The sequence below is a fragment of the Lepidothrix coronata genome, unplaced genomic scaffold, assembly GCF_001604755.1.
Source record: "Lepidothrix coronata isolate B3197 unplaced genomic scaffold, Lepidothrix_coronata-1.0 Scaffold3, whole genome shotgun sequence".
In the NCBI taxonomy this organism is placed as follows: domain Eukaryota; kingdom Metazoa; phylum Chordata; class Aves; order Passeriformes; family Pipridae; genus Lepidothrix; species Lepidothrix coronata.
This window is the reverse complement of record NW_016690183.1, coordinates 4,281,100-4,297,644: the sequence shown is the minus strand read 5'-3', so window position 1 is coordinate 4,297,644 and position 16,545 is coordinate 4,281,100. Positions and strand designations below refer to the sequence as shown.

General features: G+C 42.1%; 1 long non-coding RNA gene across 1 annotated transcript in view; it reads right to left on the bottom strand.

Moving 5' to 3' along the window:
• The window catches only part of LOC108501210, a 68,372-nt gene that overhangs the window by 18,975 nt on the left and 32,852 nt on the right, over positions 1-16,545 (bottom strand). The gene's annotated exons all lie outside the window — the stretch shown is intronic.

The window sequence follows — 16,545 nt, the reverse complement described above, 5'->3', positions numbered from 1 at the left end:
TTCCACACTAACAAGTATTTTAGAGTTTATATGTCAAGATTTGTGATTATGATAGTATGTTCAGGCAACATGCAAATGGAAAATGGAATTTTTGGTGGAATAAGCAATAAATTTGTCATAATATTTTCTCCTTCCACTGGCTTAGAAACTGCACTTGCAGATATTATACATCAGCTTGTGGAGGAAAGCAAATAAAGAGAATGGTTAAAGACATACAAAAAGTGCTGAAGGCCTACTGGAGGAAAAAATGACTATGAAGCTTCCTTGCCTCAGCCCTACCAGTGATTCCTGGTTTTTGCAAGTCACTTCAACATGATGCATAAAAGCTCTGAAGGTATGTGATGCTGCAATTACTATTGGCCCATCTTATGTCCATGTGTACAGAAGATGCTATTGGCAGGTGGCAGCTGTTCATACAGGACCTCTGGTGCCATTTGAATTCTACAGTTTATATTCTCAATGAGGACTGAATATGACTCTTGCTAACAAAACTGTTTGAATTACCTCTAGATTGGTATGTGCAGTCCAGCTCCTCATTTCATTTTAAATATAAAATAATTTCATGCAACACATGGATGGGATAGGGTTCCCCGATATGCAACACTTACATGCTCACAAATATTGTTACTGTAAATGTGTTTGCATGTATAGCTGGAAAACTACTCAAGCCTTCAACGTTGTTTTAATTGTTAAGCTGCAACCTTATAGTGTCAGGGTTGACAGCAAGCCTGTCAGCAGCCTGGCATTTATTGACGAAGCAGTGGACATAAACCGGATTACAGTATACCCCTGAAAGGAGGAGAACACAGCATGCAGAAGAACGTGGGCAACTTTCAGAAAGGAAGAAGATGGAGGACAGAAATGGACTTCCTGTACTTTTTACAAGTCAAGATGACTCGACAAAAGCTGTGTTTACTATTTTGCAACCAATCCTGGTGTATGCATACATGAAAGTACCAATGGCAGGTTGACATGTGGATGGCCTTATGGCCTGATGTATGTATACCAATAGAAAGTGACATGTGTGTGGCCTGATCTATGTGTACCAATAGCAGGATGACATGTGTATAACCTGATATATGTTTATATGAAAATACCAATAAAAAGTTGACAAGTGTGATATGTGAAAAGTATAAATGTTTGCAACCTGTTACAGTAAAGTGATTACAGACTTCTTGTAATCCTGTCCCTACTTTGGAAGAAGATTCTATGTCGCGTTGGCCGTCCCCGACTTTAACAGCGACTTTATAGCAATTAAAAAACACACCAAGCAATGGGAAAATCTTCTGACTAATGCTAGAACACAAGTGTTATTTCACTTCCTAACTCCTCCAATCACATTACAAGGATGGCTGAACTAAGCCTTATAATGCTGCTATTGAAGATGAGAGAGAAAAGAAAACACACAATAATTTTGTGATCAGGAAAGTCCGAGAGTAGCACTGGTGAGCATGGCACCCAGCTGTGTACCCACTTGACCTCACGTTACCAACTTTTTAAACTCTATCATTTATTTCCCTTTGGGGCAGTCATAAGCAAATATGGTGGGAATCTTAAAGATGACTCCACAAAATTGATTGAATAATAACATATCTGACTGAGTATCATAATTGCTCTATCTAGATGAAATCATATGAATTAGCTTGCAGGCTCATATCTTGGGGAAGGGGGGCTACATTACTTGTGAAAAACACTAGCACTAAGACGTGGGAACAAGCTGAGTTAGCCTCCACCTGCATCTAGTTAATTAGAAACAAAAAGGTCAGATCGACCTTGACTGGGGTTTTGACAGAGTGCTGTGTTCTCAAAGCAGAACACTGCTTAATGGTCTGCATGGTCTGCATGGTTTTCTCATGGCTGAAAACAGTCACAATATGATACAAGAGCAAATGTGTGGGATTAAAACACCAGTTTAGCAAAATCCTGGGAATTCTGGTTAACTAAAAGACACCACCAGGTGCTGTTTACAAAAGAATCCTAATAAAGGGGAAATGCAGAGAGATATCTGCGGAGAAATCATAAAATCGAATTCCATGTGTGCAGCCTCATTTCTTCATCACCCGTAACTAAGCAGTTTCAAATCTGAAATCTGAAGAAAACTGATCACATGACACTGCAGGACTTCTGATGAAAACATAAAAGCAAAAAATAATAAGAAAGAAATGGAAGTATTTCAGGAAAAAGATATTTTCTTCCCTATGTTACATCTCTAAAACTGAACCAGGTAGAACCATTGGCTCTGTTTCACAGGACTGATGGGGGTCCACAAAGTTCTATGCAATATAGATCAGACAAGCTATGGGAAAGAAGATGCATAGGGTTACAGCAGTGCTCTTTTCCTTGCTCTCTGGTGCTCTTTCAGTATCTCTTGCCTGCAGAAACCTAAAACTGATGCCTGAAACTCTCTGTTAAAGGCTCAGCATTTCCTTTGCTCTTGTCATGCTATCTGAAGTGCAAGGGCAATATGCAGCCTTAACAAAGCAGGACAGAGGAAAGGAGTGGGACAGGCAGGGGAAGGTAAATTAAAAATGGTTCCCTAATAAAGACAGAAAATTCAAAACCTAATGACTGCTTTTGCCTAGTAGCAATTTCTGTCATTTGGATTTTACTTCTTTTGTCATTCTTTTGCCTTCACTGTTTTTCCCTGATGCCCTGTAAATCTTTAAACCCTAAAGCTAAAAGAGGCTGCATTGCGCACCAGCTCAAATATTGATTTTGCTAGAAAGTATAAAATCTGGTGACATAATAAGGAAATCTACCTAAGGTACCCTGCCAAAGGCTCCCATTAGTTGCTTTATCAGGCATCTGATGAGTAAACATCAGAACTTCTCTGGCATGTTAATACATCTGTTTCCTTATTGTCAAGGCTGCCAATAGACTCCAAGAAAAATACTATCTAGGGAATTCAGCCTCTTCAAGTCCAAAGAAGATTTGACACAGACTTAGAAGAAGGCAGGGCTCAGAAGAGGGGGTGTGACAGTCAAATAATATGGGCACAGCTGCTTTAAACATAGGGTTGACCTGTGATAGATGCACAGCCCACCTCTACCCAATCTTGCATCCTAGTGCACGGTGATAGGGTGACCCAGGTCAGGCTCAGGGCTTCAACTGTGAAGGACTGGAATTTGTGTTTGAAAGAAACCGAAAAATCTCAAATCTTGACCTCAAGCAACAGAAGTAAACTGGTTCTGAGCTCCTAGATATGAATGCCTTTCTGCTCTAGGGCTACCAGGGTGACAAGAACCCCACACTTTATTCCAGGCTGTACCATGTGTCTTTTCTGTGGCGAGGGTCTTTTTCTTTACCCTGTGGGACCCTTATTCCTGCCATAGCTTCTTTCTGTCTTATCTAATGAGGTTTTAAATTCCTCACAGATAATCCATTCTGTCCTAATATGTTCATACACTGCCTGGCACAATAGGGACCTAGTATCAGTCGGGACCTTTATTTTCTGCTGTGATAATAATTTTATGAGAAGACTTTCATTAAGATTCATTGCTACTTAAGAAAGATGCACTGTCAATTTATAAGGCTGTCAAACTGTTTTAACTCCTTCTGCTCCAGAAACAAGGTTTTGGTCTTCCTTGTAGAACTGAATACGGGTAAGAGGCTGAAGCATGAACAAGAGGCAATTTTGTTATCAAATGGGAAAATTCAGAATTAGAACATCTGAGACTGCCAGGTATTAAAGGAATGTGAAACAACATTGATTGCACCTCTCTGGAGAGGCACATTTGAATTTATCCATCTTCGTTTCGTTCTTTTCCATTGTCTTTCAATGGAGGAAGTACTTGCTCAATTAGCACAGATCACAGCTAGTAAGTGGGACACAGGAGTGTCCCATTGGTGCTGTTCAACCTTGATATGGGAAATATTTATTACCATGACAAATAACAGAACACAGGCAGCCTTTTCATTATTTCTCACTCTCCCACCCCCTAAAATACAAAAGTCTGGCAGGACAGTAAAGCTTATGGTTAATGACAGTCACCAAAGTAGTAAGGGGGCAAAAAGGAGAGACCAAAAGTTGACAGCTTAGTTGTTTTTTTCCCCCTCACCTCCTATCCTAAGGGAGCATAAGGTCTCCCTGGGACCTCAACTGAAGATTCAACACAGATATCTCTTGCATGTCACTGCCAAGCTCTGGCCTTGTTGCCTGCAAAAGGCTTCTGCAAATAAATGAACAGCAAAAACATGACAGTTCTTCTGTGTTCTCTGCTTAACCAGCTGCCTCTAGGAATAACTGCAGTCAGTATTTATTAGAAGGACTTTAGATAAAGCAAGCATCTGCCAAGGCTGGCAGGCTGTTAGAAGTCATGAAAAGGAACAAGGTGATGATCCCAGGTGGTGAAGAAAACTGTGGCCCTTAGCTCAACGTTCTGGTACTCTATACCATTTCAATTACACTGTAAAAATTTTTGGGAAATTGCTTTAGGTCAGTCCTTAATCTGTGAAGATATAGTAAGATGCACCTTCCACAACAAGTAGAGTTTCCTTTACAACAGACAACTTAAGTCAAGCTATGACCTACTATGAAACAAAGTGTACGTGTGAAAGCCTGTAGTCAAGTATTATCTTGCTGGTAAATTAGCTTTTTAAATGTTGCCTGGACTTTCCAGAGATTTTTCTAAACTACTGACAGAGAGAGAGAGATTATGGAGAGTAGGAAATAGTTATATTCACTTGGGAAAAAAAATGAAAAACCTAATTACTTGAAAGCTAGGGTCAATTGTATTAGTGACACTTCTGTAATGTCCTGCATAAGGACTTCACTGCCCTTAATTTTTCGTCTACAAGGAATAGCAATAATGAGAAAATATTATTCTCGTTACATTAGGAGAGGTGTTCCCAATCTAGAGTTTCTCTAACCAGAGCAAAGTATGTCGGAAACACAGTAGCCTGGATTCTTCATATCCTTGTCCCATTTAACAAACAGAGAAGTAAAAGCAAGGGCAACCAAGTCATCCCAAAACAGGTCAGACAAATGTAACAAGTACTTTTCTCAGGCTTGGGTTTCCCACTGAGCTAATCCATAAAGGATTGAATGTGTGTGTGTGTGTGTGGCTGAGGGTGGCGAGTAGCTGGAGCGAGATGTCCAAGGAAACTTGGAGCAGCTGGTGCCAAAGAAATCTCATTCTGGGAGCTGATAGCCTTGTGCTATTATCAAGTTGTATCCAGCTGTTGCCTGGTGAGCCCATCCCGGCGCTAGTTAGCAGTTGCTGCCAAAGCATGCAGCAGCTGGGCACCACCCAGGCAGGAGGTGAATAAAAGGACTTGTAAGCAGCATAGGGGAAATGTTGTAGCTGAGGATAGGACAGAGGAATCTGAAAATAAGGGGCAGACGTAGAAAGAAATGGAGAAAGAGTAACAGTTGAGCAGGTGTAATGAAAATGAAAGGCCTGAAACTAGACAAAAGAGGAATGAATGTATATGTAGAATGAAAAAGTCTATGTGTAGATTCATCAGTATGAATGTACCACATATCAGTCTATAGAGTTCCTTCAATTAAATAAGTAAGCTAACATAGACCTCACTCTGAAATTCAGGGAAAAAAATTCACTTGCTCCTCTTTGCAAGGACACTTATGAGCATTTCAGCATCACAGATGAGCAAAGGGGTTAAAGACAACAGTCAGATTAAGTGAAAGCTCAAAAGAGCAGTCAGTTTAAGGCTATCCTAGTCATTCATCTAGCATCCAGTGGTTATTAGCATAAGACATGGGCTACAGGGTGAGACCACTTGCGACAGGACTAGGAGAAACTAGGAGATGTTTGTCTGTGACAAGAGAAACTAGGAAATGTTTTTTTCAAGAAGATCCCAACTACTTTTTTACAGGCTGCTCTCCCCATGTTGTCCCCAGCACACACAATGGTTGGATAAGGAAGATTACAGTGTATGTTTCTGTCTGTACCATTTAGCATCTGTTAATGTTACAGAATCACAAGAAGACGGGTTGAGAAGGATGTCCTGAGTCAGGTGGCAAAGTGAGCTGCAACAGCAGCAGTGGCTATGGGAAGTCATGGGGGTGAAGCACTAAAACGAGATGGACAGGGTCTCCTAGAGTCAGGGAAACACAAATAACAGGTGAGGTACCTGCAGAAACCCACAGCACTCACAAGGGTGTGGGTGTTGCCAGGAGCAACTGCAACAGATTTAAATGGCTCCGGGGAGCACGAGTGAGCAGGGTGTGTGGTGTGTCAGCTTGTGTGTCAGCTTGTGAGGAAGGGTTCATCTCCTTAGGAAGGCCAACATAGTAGCAAAATCAGAGTGCAGTGTATAGAAGCAGCAGTTAATGCTGAGGGGAATAAGTAGTCTGAGCTCCCACCATTATGGTTACAACACACCATGGAGTTTGTTCCCTAGTGGCTGTTGAAGTTGCTGCACCAGTGATGTCAGAGGTTTCCACTCAAACAGTCCTTCTGACAGTAGATGTGGCTCTGCAGCCCTGTAGTTGTAAAGAGTGCCTGGTGCCTCTCTGGGAAGCTGGGACTAAGAGTCTTCTCCTCTGCAGGAAGTGTGTCCATGTCAAGAATCACAGAATATGCTGAGTTGGAAGGGGCCCACAAGGATCATCACAAGTCCTGCACAGGACTATCCCCAAGAGTCACACTGTGTGCCTGAAAGTATTGTCCAAATGCTTCTTGAACTAGGTCAGGCTTGGTGCCGTGACCACTTCTCTGGGGAGCCAGTTCCATTGCTGAGCCATCCTCTGGGTGAAGAACCTTTTTCTAATATCCATTCTAAACCTGCCCTGAGACAACTTCAGGCCATTCCCTTGGGTTTTATCACTGTTCACCACAGAGAAGAGATCAGCATCTGCCCCTCCTCTTCCTCTCATGAGGAAGTTGTAGACTGCTATGAGGTTCTTAGACACTGGATTATTATATTAAGTATTGGCTCAGACCAACTCAAGTGTAGGGGGTCGGGAAGGGACAAGTCAAATATCACAAGGTGGAGTAGTGCCCTGTTCCATACCCCAGCCCCTTTGAACCTCCTGGGGCAGCTGTCAGCTTAATATCTTTCTTACGTTGCGGTGACCAAAACTACACACAATATTCAAGGTGAGGATACATGGTGCAGAGTAGAGTGGGACAATCACCTCCCTTGATCAACTGGCAATGCTTTGCTTGTTGAGGAGCTGTCATCTGGTCAAGGAGTTATGCAAGGGAGCAAGTAGGCTGCATAAGATTTGTAAGGACGACGAAGAGAGGGATAAGATATTCTCAGAGACTTACAGACTCAGGAGCCTCAACCATTCTTTACATTGGATATGCAGGTGGGCTCTGCCCCATCTCAGAAGAAGTTAGAAGTCAATAGAAGGGAAGGCTGGAAACTGGTCACTTCATACAAAGAGGAATGCCCTTGTTTCTACTGAAGACTTACCATTAACAAACAGGTTTAATACTCTCCAAACTGAGGAAGATCTGAGTAAGGTTTCACTCTCCTCAGTGGTGCCAAGCAATAGGTCAGAAATTGATGTACAGGAAGTTCCACCTGAATATAAGGAAGAACTTTACTGTGCTGATGACCATGCACTGGAATAGTTGCCCAGAGAGGTTGTGGAGTGTCCCTCACTGGAGATATTCAAGAAGTATCTGCATACAATTCACTTCAACATGCTCTAGGATTACTCTGCTTGAGCAGGGAGGTTGGACCAGATGACTGCACTGGTTGTCCCTTCAACCTTACCCATTCTGTGATTTTGAGCTAATCCAACATCCCGCTCAGAGAGAGACAAGCTTGCCTTCTTCATTAACATGTCTACTCGTTTTTGTATTATCCTACCATAAACTTCCACTATTTCCTGTGGAAAGTAAGTCCAGAAATTTGCTACTTGGTAGGTGAACTCTGTTGTTTTATCAGTTTTACACTGCTGTCCTAATTTGAGTGAATGGTCTCTAACTCTAGAACTTCAGGATTTGGTACAAAAGTGGTATCCATTCACCTTCTCCAACACTTTCCTGATTCTGCAAATTTGAGGAGTCTGGCATCTCCCAACTGAAGAACATCAGTCTCTTTAGTCTTTTCTCTCAAGGCAGTTCCTCCATCTCCTTAATCTTTTCCACCCAAATCTAACTGGATGCAAACAAAAGTTTTTCAGATTTTAAACTACGTACATTTCTTTCTGAAGTTGTTGAAAATTCCAGGAAATTTTCTCCTCTGGTCCAATTTATGAAGTCAATTTTATTATAGCTATCTCTTTCTGCTGCCATTCTTAAATCTCACTGTAAAGAGCTGAGTCTGAAGATCTTGCCCTCTTCTATAAGAAATATCCTAGAAGAGAGTCAAGAGACCTCATGAATTTTGAGCAGTCATGATAGCCTGCAAATAAATGCTCAACCTCAAGCTCGTTTCTCTCTTCTCACTTTCTTCTCTAAGTTCAACCCTTCCAAATCCAAGTCTTTACTTAATTATAAATATTCCTCTCTTGTCACTGGAAATGTTATGAAAAACAGAGAGTCCCTTATCCTTATAAAAATAAAAAACAAAAACCCCAAAAAAACTCACAGAAGAAGGAAGAGATGTAAGGTTATGTGCTGGTTTAAAGGTAAACCAGCAGGGGAAATGAACTCAACTCAAATGAGAGATTATAAATCAGAATGACAATTTAATAAAATAATACAATAAGTGTGATTATACAGACAAACAATCGGTTTTAACCCACAAAACCCAAATGTATAACCCAGCACCCTGGGGCATGAACAGAGTGGTGTTCGTTGGGCCCCCTGAGTCCAAAGTAAAAGGAGAGGGGAAAACCTGTTGGTGAGAGTGCTGTTGCAGTCTGGTCAAGAGTGGTGGTTGCAGTCCAGTAGAGAGTGATGTCTGCAGTCTGGTTGAGAGCGGTGATCTGCAGTCTTCCTCTGGATCCCACGAGTGGTTAAAAAAGTTCCAAGACTCCAAGATTATATATCCTCCAGTTCAGGCAGGAATGCCCAGCACTTCCCTCAGGGCGGGGAGCTCCACAAAGGGTGTGAGGACAAGAGCATCCTCCTATCTCACAGGCCTCTTAACACTTAGTTTATAGCCTGAGGAGTCAGGTTCTATGTGCAGATGGTGTAAATGGTTCATTGATAACAGTTTCTGGGAAATGGCATGGAAGGCTATAGAATACACAGTTTTGGGTTACACCCATACAATGATGAACTGGTCCCAGCTGTTCTAACTAGGACAGGTTGACATAAGATATGGAACTAGAATGACGACATAAGGTAAAGAGAGAAGCACAGTGAGAAAGAGAGAGGAATGAGGAGAAGAAAAGAAAGACTAACTCAGAGTCGGACACACGGGTGGCTGCAAACAGGAAAAACAAGAAACCCGTGTCCCTGTGCTTGGTACCGTGCTTTTGTGCCAGAATGGCTATCAGGAAAGGGAATTCTGTCTTTCTTGGGAATCCACAAAGAAGGCATAAAAGGTCACACATTGTACTTGCCCACCTGATGCATCTCCTGGACAGTAAGCATCTATCCACTGTGAAGAAAATTCAGGGATGGACACCAGCAAAGAATCCAGCTGAAATGAGTTTGCAGATCCTTTCTAGGACTGCCAGATGGATAAATGATTCGCCCTATGTGCTATATGACTGTGCAGACACTTTTCTGTTGCTGTTTCCCCCTTAGTTTACAGTTTTACTTTACTCCTTCTTTACTTCTGCTATGGGAGCTGCATTGGGTTGCGTTGTTTTTGTTTTATTACTATTTTTTTTTAATGTGATAGCCTCTCAGATTCAGTCCTTTTCTGTGATGTTTTGTATCCAGCTTGTCAGGTAAAGCTTTAGAGGCAACAAAGACAAGATCAGAGTATCTCTGTGGGGCTATTTAAGCAAGAGGATGTCTTGGTCTTCTGGTAGGCAGTGCACTGTGAGGTAGCAAATTCAATACAACAGTAAAGCGTGAATTTAGACATGTTACTGCTAATTCCTAGATTAAAAAGAGTGAAGGAAATGTGTCAAAACCATAAAATACCTATTAAAAAGGCTGTAAAGATAGACACTGATCCATAGCCAGCACTGATAGATGATGGAATGATGTCAGTGAAGTGTGAGCTGTCATATGGCAATGCTCTATTTTGCAAAACTAGGTTAGTTGGAGACTTATGTCAGATTTTCTGGGGATTTCCAGACATTGAAAGAAAGAACTAAGGAAAGCATATTTTGAAGAAAAATATCCCTACCTTAATTTGTGTTTTTAGTGCTTTATCCTTTTTTTCTCTGGATCTACAAGGGAAAAGTGACAATCTAGCAGGGTACTCATGAACTGTGTGAAACTGCTGTCACAGTCACTGGAGCCCTTTGGGGGAACAAATTAATTGGAATATACATGGAAAGAGGATAAAGGTCTGAGAGGAAGACAGGTAGGCACTTCAAAAGTCTAAGACAGCTGGAGAGTCTCAGAGGCTATGTGAAACACAGGGATTATCAGGCACTAATCCCATGCTGCTTTTCTTAGTTTATCAGCTAACAAGACATAAGTGAAGTTCTGGCTAATAATGTTTTCATAATGTTTACTAATGTTATGCTTTTCAGAAGGTAAAGGAGAGGCTCTAAGCTGGTTTATAAGGATGCCCTGAGATGAGTCCACCATATCTTCTGAGGATGTTGTGGGAGAGATACGCTGCTGACCAGGACAGCAGAAGGCAGATGGGGGTTGGGACCAGCACCCTGGCTCTTCCTGAATTCTGGATGGTATGTTTGGTACCAGCAAGAGTTCAAAATCATAGAATCACAGAAGGGGTAAGATCAGAAGGGACCACAGTAGGTCTCCTGGTCCAACCTTCCTGCAAAAGCAGGGCCATCCTAGAGCATATCGCACAGAATTGCACCCAATAGTTCTTGAGTGTCTCCAATGAGGAACACTCCACAACCTCTCTGGTCAATCTGTTCCACTGTGTCGTCACTCTCACAGTAAAGTTCTTCCTCATATTCAGGTGGAACTTCCTGTGCATCAGTTTTTACCTGTTGCCTCTCATCCTGTTGCTTGGCGCCATTAAGAGGCGCTGGGCTCCATCCTCTTGACACCCTCCCTTATAGACTTATAGACACTGATGAAGTCCCTTCTCAGTCATCTCTTCTCAAGGCTGAACAGCCCCAACTCTTTTTTGTCCTCTGTTGGACCCTCTCCAGGAGCTCCATGTCTCTCCTGTACTGAGGAGCCCAGAATTGGACACAGCACTGCAGATGCAGCCTCTCCAGGGCAGAGTAGTGGGGCAGGATCACCTACCATGACTGCTGTAAATGCTCTTCCTAATGCACCCCAGGATACCATTGGCCTTCTTGGCCACAGGGGCACACTTCTGGCTCAGGGACAGCTTGTTGTCCACCAGAACCCCAGGTCCTTCTCCAGAGAGCTGCTTTCCAGCAGATCAGCCCTTGTCCTGTACTGGTGCATGGGGTAATTCTTCCCCAGGTGCAAGACCTTGCATTAGCCTTTGTTTAACTTCAGACAATTCTTCTCTACCCATGTCTCTAACCTGTCAAGATCCTTCTGAATTTCAGCACAGGACTCCTGGGTATTGGCCACTCCTCCCAGCTTTATGTCAGCAGTGAACTTGCTGGCGAGGTAATCTACCCTTTCATCCAAGACATTGATGAACAAGTTAAACAATACTGGACCCAGTATTGAACCTTGGTGGATGCAGAAGGGTTACATTCTTCTGGTATCTGCCTTTCAGCCAGTTGTCAGTCCACCTCACTGTCCACTTATCCAGACCACACTTCCTGAGTTTGCCTATGAGGATGCTGTAAGAGACAGTGCCAAAAGCCTTGCTGAAGTCAAGGCAGACAATATCCTCTGCTCCCTCCTCATCCATCCAGGTAGAGGGCCATCAGGTTGGTCAAACATGATTTTCCTTTGGTGAATCCATGCTACTACTCCTGATCACCTTCTTGTCATCCACATGGATAGAGATGGCCTCTAGAATGAGGCATTCAATCACCTTTTCAGGGATTGAGGTGAGGCTGACTGGCTGGTAGTTCCCTGGGTCTTCCTTCCTTCCCTTTCTTCCAGTGCTCAGACACCTCTCCTGATCTTCACAACCTTTCAAAGTTGATTCTGAGCAGTTTTGCAGTGGTGTCTGCCAGCTCTCTCAGCACTCATGGATGCATTTTGTCAGGGTCCATGGACATCAGGTCTGCCTAGGTGTTCTCTAACCCAGTCCTCCCTGAGTAAGGGAAAGTCTTCCATCCAAGGTTCCTTTACCTTGATCTCCCGGGTCAGAGGTTCCTGAGTCTTATCAGTGAAGACTGATGCAACAAAGGCATGCAGTAACTCCTGTGTTCTTTGCATCCTTTGGTTACCAGGGTCCCCCCTCCATTTAGTAATGGCTTGACATTTTCCTTCGTTTTCCTTTTGTTACTAATGTATTTGAAGAAGCCCTTCTTGTTGTCTTTGACATCCTTGGCCAGATTAAATTCCAGATGGGCCTTGGCCTTCCTTGTCTCATTTCTACTTACTCTGACAAACTCTCCATATTCATTCCAAGTGGCCTGTCCCTGCTTCCACCTCCTGTGTATTTCCTGTTTATGCTTGAGTAATGACAGGAGTTCTTTTTTCATCCATGCAGATCGCTTGCCCCCTCTGTCCAAGGCATCAGGGTGCATCGTTCTTGAGCCTGGAGGATGTGATCCTTGAGTATCAACCATCTCTCTTGGATCCCTCTCCCTGCAGCACCTATTCCCATGGGATTCCTCCCAGGAGATCCCTGAAGAGGTGAACATTAGCTGTCCTGAAGTCCATGGTGGCAATCTTACTTGCTGCCCTGCTTCCTCCTTGCTCAATACTGAACTCCATAGTCTTGTGGTCACTACTCCCAAGACTGCCTCCAACTTTCACATCTCACAGAATCAATTAGGTTGGAAAAGACCTCAGAGATCACCAAGTCCAACCTATGACTGAACACCACCATGTCAACAAGATCATGGCACTAAGTGCCAGGTCCAGTCTTTCCTGAAACACCTCCAGGGATAGTCACTCCACCACCCCCCAGGGCAGCCTATTCCCATATCTAATCACTCTTTCTGTGAAGAAATGCTTCCTAATGTCCAACCTAAACCTCTCATGGTGCAACTTAAGACTATGTCCTCTTCTCCTATCACTAGTTGCCTGGGAGAAGGGACCTGTTTACAATTCCCAAGAAGGAAATTCCCTGTTTGTTAGTATAAGGTCAAGCAGCACACTATTACTTCTGGAGTTCTGTGCTGATTCTATCAGAAAGTTGTCATCAATTCTTTCCAGGAACCTCCTGGACTGTTTGTGCTTCTCTGTGTTGCTTCTCCAGCAGATGTCAGGGTAGTTAAAGTCCCCTGTAAGAGTCATTCAATGAGGAAAAAAAGAGGGTGGGGTGTTGCATGTCTGGTATTTTGTTCAGTTGCCTTATGATTTTGAGCCTTGTTCAAGATTTTTCCTATAAGCAGGATGTCTAGGAACTTACTTGGTTGTGCCACTCTGTATCTTTTTTGGAAAGTAAGTGGCATACAGGATGATATGTTCTTGGACATAAGGTCCATGGTAGAATCAAAGATGAGCCTCTCTTTCTCTCCCCTTATTATAGATTAAGAGATACCGGTTTGCTGTCCTCTGAAACTGTCTCTTCCCAGCATTCATTAATAGAGCATCAGTTTTCAGGGAAAGAAAAGGTTTTTCTGCAATCTCCTATGAAATGTTCTCGTTTTCTAACTTTTTTCTCTGCATCTGCCTGTTCAAAACTGCCTGTACTCTTTAAAAGAAAGTTATGTGTCTATTGGTGTTTAAAGTATAAACTTGATATCTGATTATTTTTATAGTTTGGGTTCTTAATTACACCATTCCAAAAGAAACATTTCAAGGATAAAAATTAATTACTTTCAATGTTGCTTCATATTTGTTATGCTGCTGACAGTGCTTGTTTTAAGTAAGTGGAAACAGGTGTGCAACAACTGATTTAATTAAATTAAACTTGTGAGTAGGGAATGAAATACACATGGCTATTTTCAAAGAGAGATACTGCAAACACACTAATTAAGCAGCTGGAAATCAATAACTATTCCTTCTTCCCAATTTATGAAATGGAAGAAGTCCTGATGTTTTCAATCATGACATTGTTATTTTTGTATTGCTAAGGTATAAATAAGAGGTGCCCATACCCAGACCAGCCACGAAACTTGTAGAGATCCAAGAAGCATGATCTAGTGTTGTTTTCACAGTGCCTGTTGAGTCCCAAAAGAGACAGTGACTTGTCTAAAGTGAATAATTTTCAGAACTAATAAGTAAAAATAATCTTCCAGTCCCCTTCTGGCTAAAATTAAGTCCTTAAGGGATGGCTAGTACCTTTCCAGGGTTGAATTACCATGTAAGATTACTGTAAATTTTGTGTGTATACGAATAAACAAAACTTTGAAAGGAGAAAAATGGATTAGCAAATTTTTCCAAATGCCTCAGTATTAATTTCTGTTCTTAGAGAGTCCTCATTAGCATTTATCTTAATCTTCTGCTCCCTGCAGAAGCACAGACAGGCTCTTGGCTTTTACAGCTAAAATAATTTTGATGACTTTTTTTACTATTGCTAGTAGAAGTCAACACAGCTAAGTTAGAGCTAGAAGCTACTTTCCAGTCTGTTTTGTGCATTCCTGTGTGAAGGTCATGGCAACTACTCATGTGCCAGGCCACAAGAGGCAAGAAATAGCTAAAGTCAGATGCACAGAGGATCCACAGCAGACTACTTACCTTATGGTAAGGTCTCCTCATGCTGGTTAAGGAAGGGATTTCCCTATATCCTGTGGAGCAATGCCTGTTCTGGCTGAGGAGAGGGAACAAGTCCTGCTGCTCAGAAAATCATGGCCAGCACTGCCTGCTTAGCATTAGTGTTCACAAAGTCTGGCTGTGAGGTATATTCTAGATCAGTAAAATAATAATTAAAAAAAAGAGGTGTGTGGAATGGAGAGAGATTCAGTCTTCTTTTTTTGTTCCTAAGGGCCCCAGAAAACATGAGTGATACAGGTTCAATCTTCATCTTAGGCACACCATCTCCAGTGAATCACAAACCAAGTACAGATATATTTTACAGAGAGAATTGTGGAGTATCACAGGGTCTGGATGGATGCAAGCTGTCTGGATGGATGCAAGCTGTCTGGATAGATGGAGATGTTCCACTTGACATAAAGAATTAGAAATTAAGTGGAACACATATTGGACTATGCCCACCAGTCTCTCTGTGCATCTTTCTGCTACCATCATCTCCTCTTCCTGCTACTCTAATGGGAAAGCCATAAAAATACTCTTCCAGAGGAAGGTGACAGAGGGGCAGCAGAGGGAGTAGAGAGGAGAGGAGGCTTTTGTCTTCCCTCTTGACTTTACAGATATGCATCTGCAGCTTTTATTTTGGGTTAAAAGTGCATCCAGATGTTTAACTGAAAGGCTGGATTTACTGTCACAGGAGCAACTTCAGCAGGGATCCACACTGCTGCTTTCACAAGGTCTCTGGTTCTCCTTCCACATATGTAAAAGCATTTGTGACAGTGGCTGTAGAAGGTGGGCACCCTGCTGTTATTCTTCCACGAGATCCTTATGAAGGTTTGCTTGTCACTGGAAACTTAGGGTGTTTGGTTTAAACATGCATCATACCTTTGACGAATAAGAGTTTATGTAATGAAAACAGGGTTCAGTTCAACTTGTTTTCAAAACCTACTTGCCTTTTCCTTCATGTTTTATGGTAATAATTTTCTGGCTCTGCCAAAGAAAAATGAGTCCTTTGTGGTCTCACTGGACCACCAAAAGAGAGGTAGCTCTCATGTGGCTCTGCAAAATTTCCTGATATAAGCAGTTATTGTTCTGATTTTTCACCATCAATAAGGCATTTAAATAACCTAACCAAAGAATGAGTATTTATTTAAAGTAGAGGCAAAGAGGCACTTGATGTTTGAACACAGCTTGAACTGAAGCAGTCTTTATTAATGTAACTGAAATAGATACCAACCACTGTATATCAGCTGCACAAACATTCCTCTCTGTGACATTACCCTTGCATTGTCCTCTTCATGTAACTCAAATGGTCTCATTTCACTATGATATTGCTTCAGAAAAAGACATTTCCTCAATGCCTTGTGGGCCAAAATAGTACTGCTGAAGTTACATTTGTGTGTGACTGTCCTTAGGGAAAGAAAAGTGGCCCAATGTATTCTAGTGATGTCAAAACTCTATGTGCACAAAAGAAAAAGTATTGCATTAGATGATTAATCAAGCATGTTTTCTGTGTATTATGGCTATGTTTCGTATTCTAATGGCTGCCTCATTAGAAATAGTTTTCTGGTAAGGCACAAAATTTACTTTTGTGAAACAACTGAGAGTTTCATCTCCTGAGGTCCAGACTCCATTGAAGTCCCTATTCTGGAACAGTTTCCAGCTTTTATGGTGTGTTGAGGAATTAACTTCCTGACATCTTGGCTAGATCAGTGGGAGTTTTGCTTTGGACTAGTGTAGAATTAGAATGTTGGGTACTCTATAATAATTGAACTGGAAATTATAGGAGCACAACCTTCTTTCTGCTTTCATTCATTCATGGCTAGGCTTCGTGAAC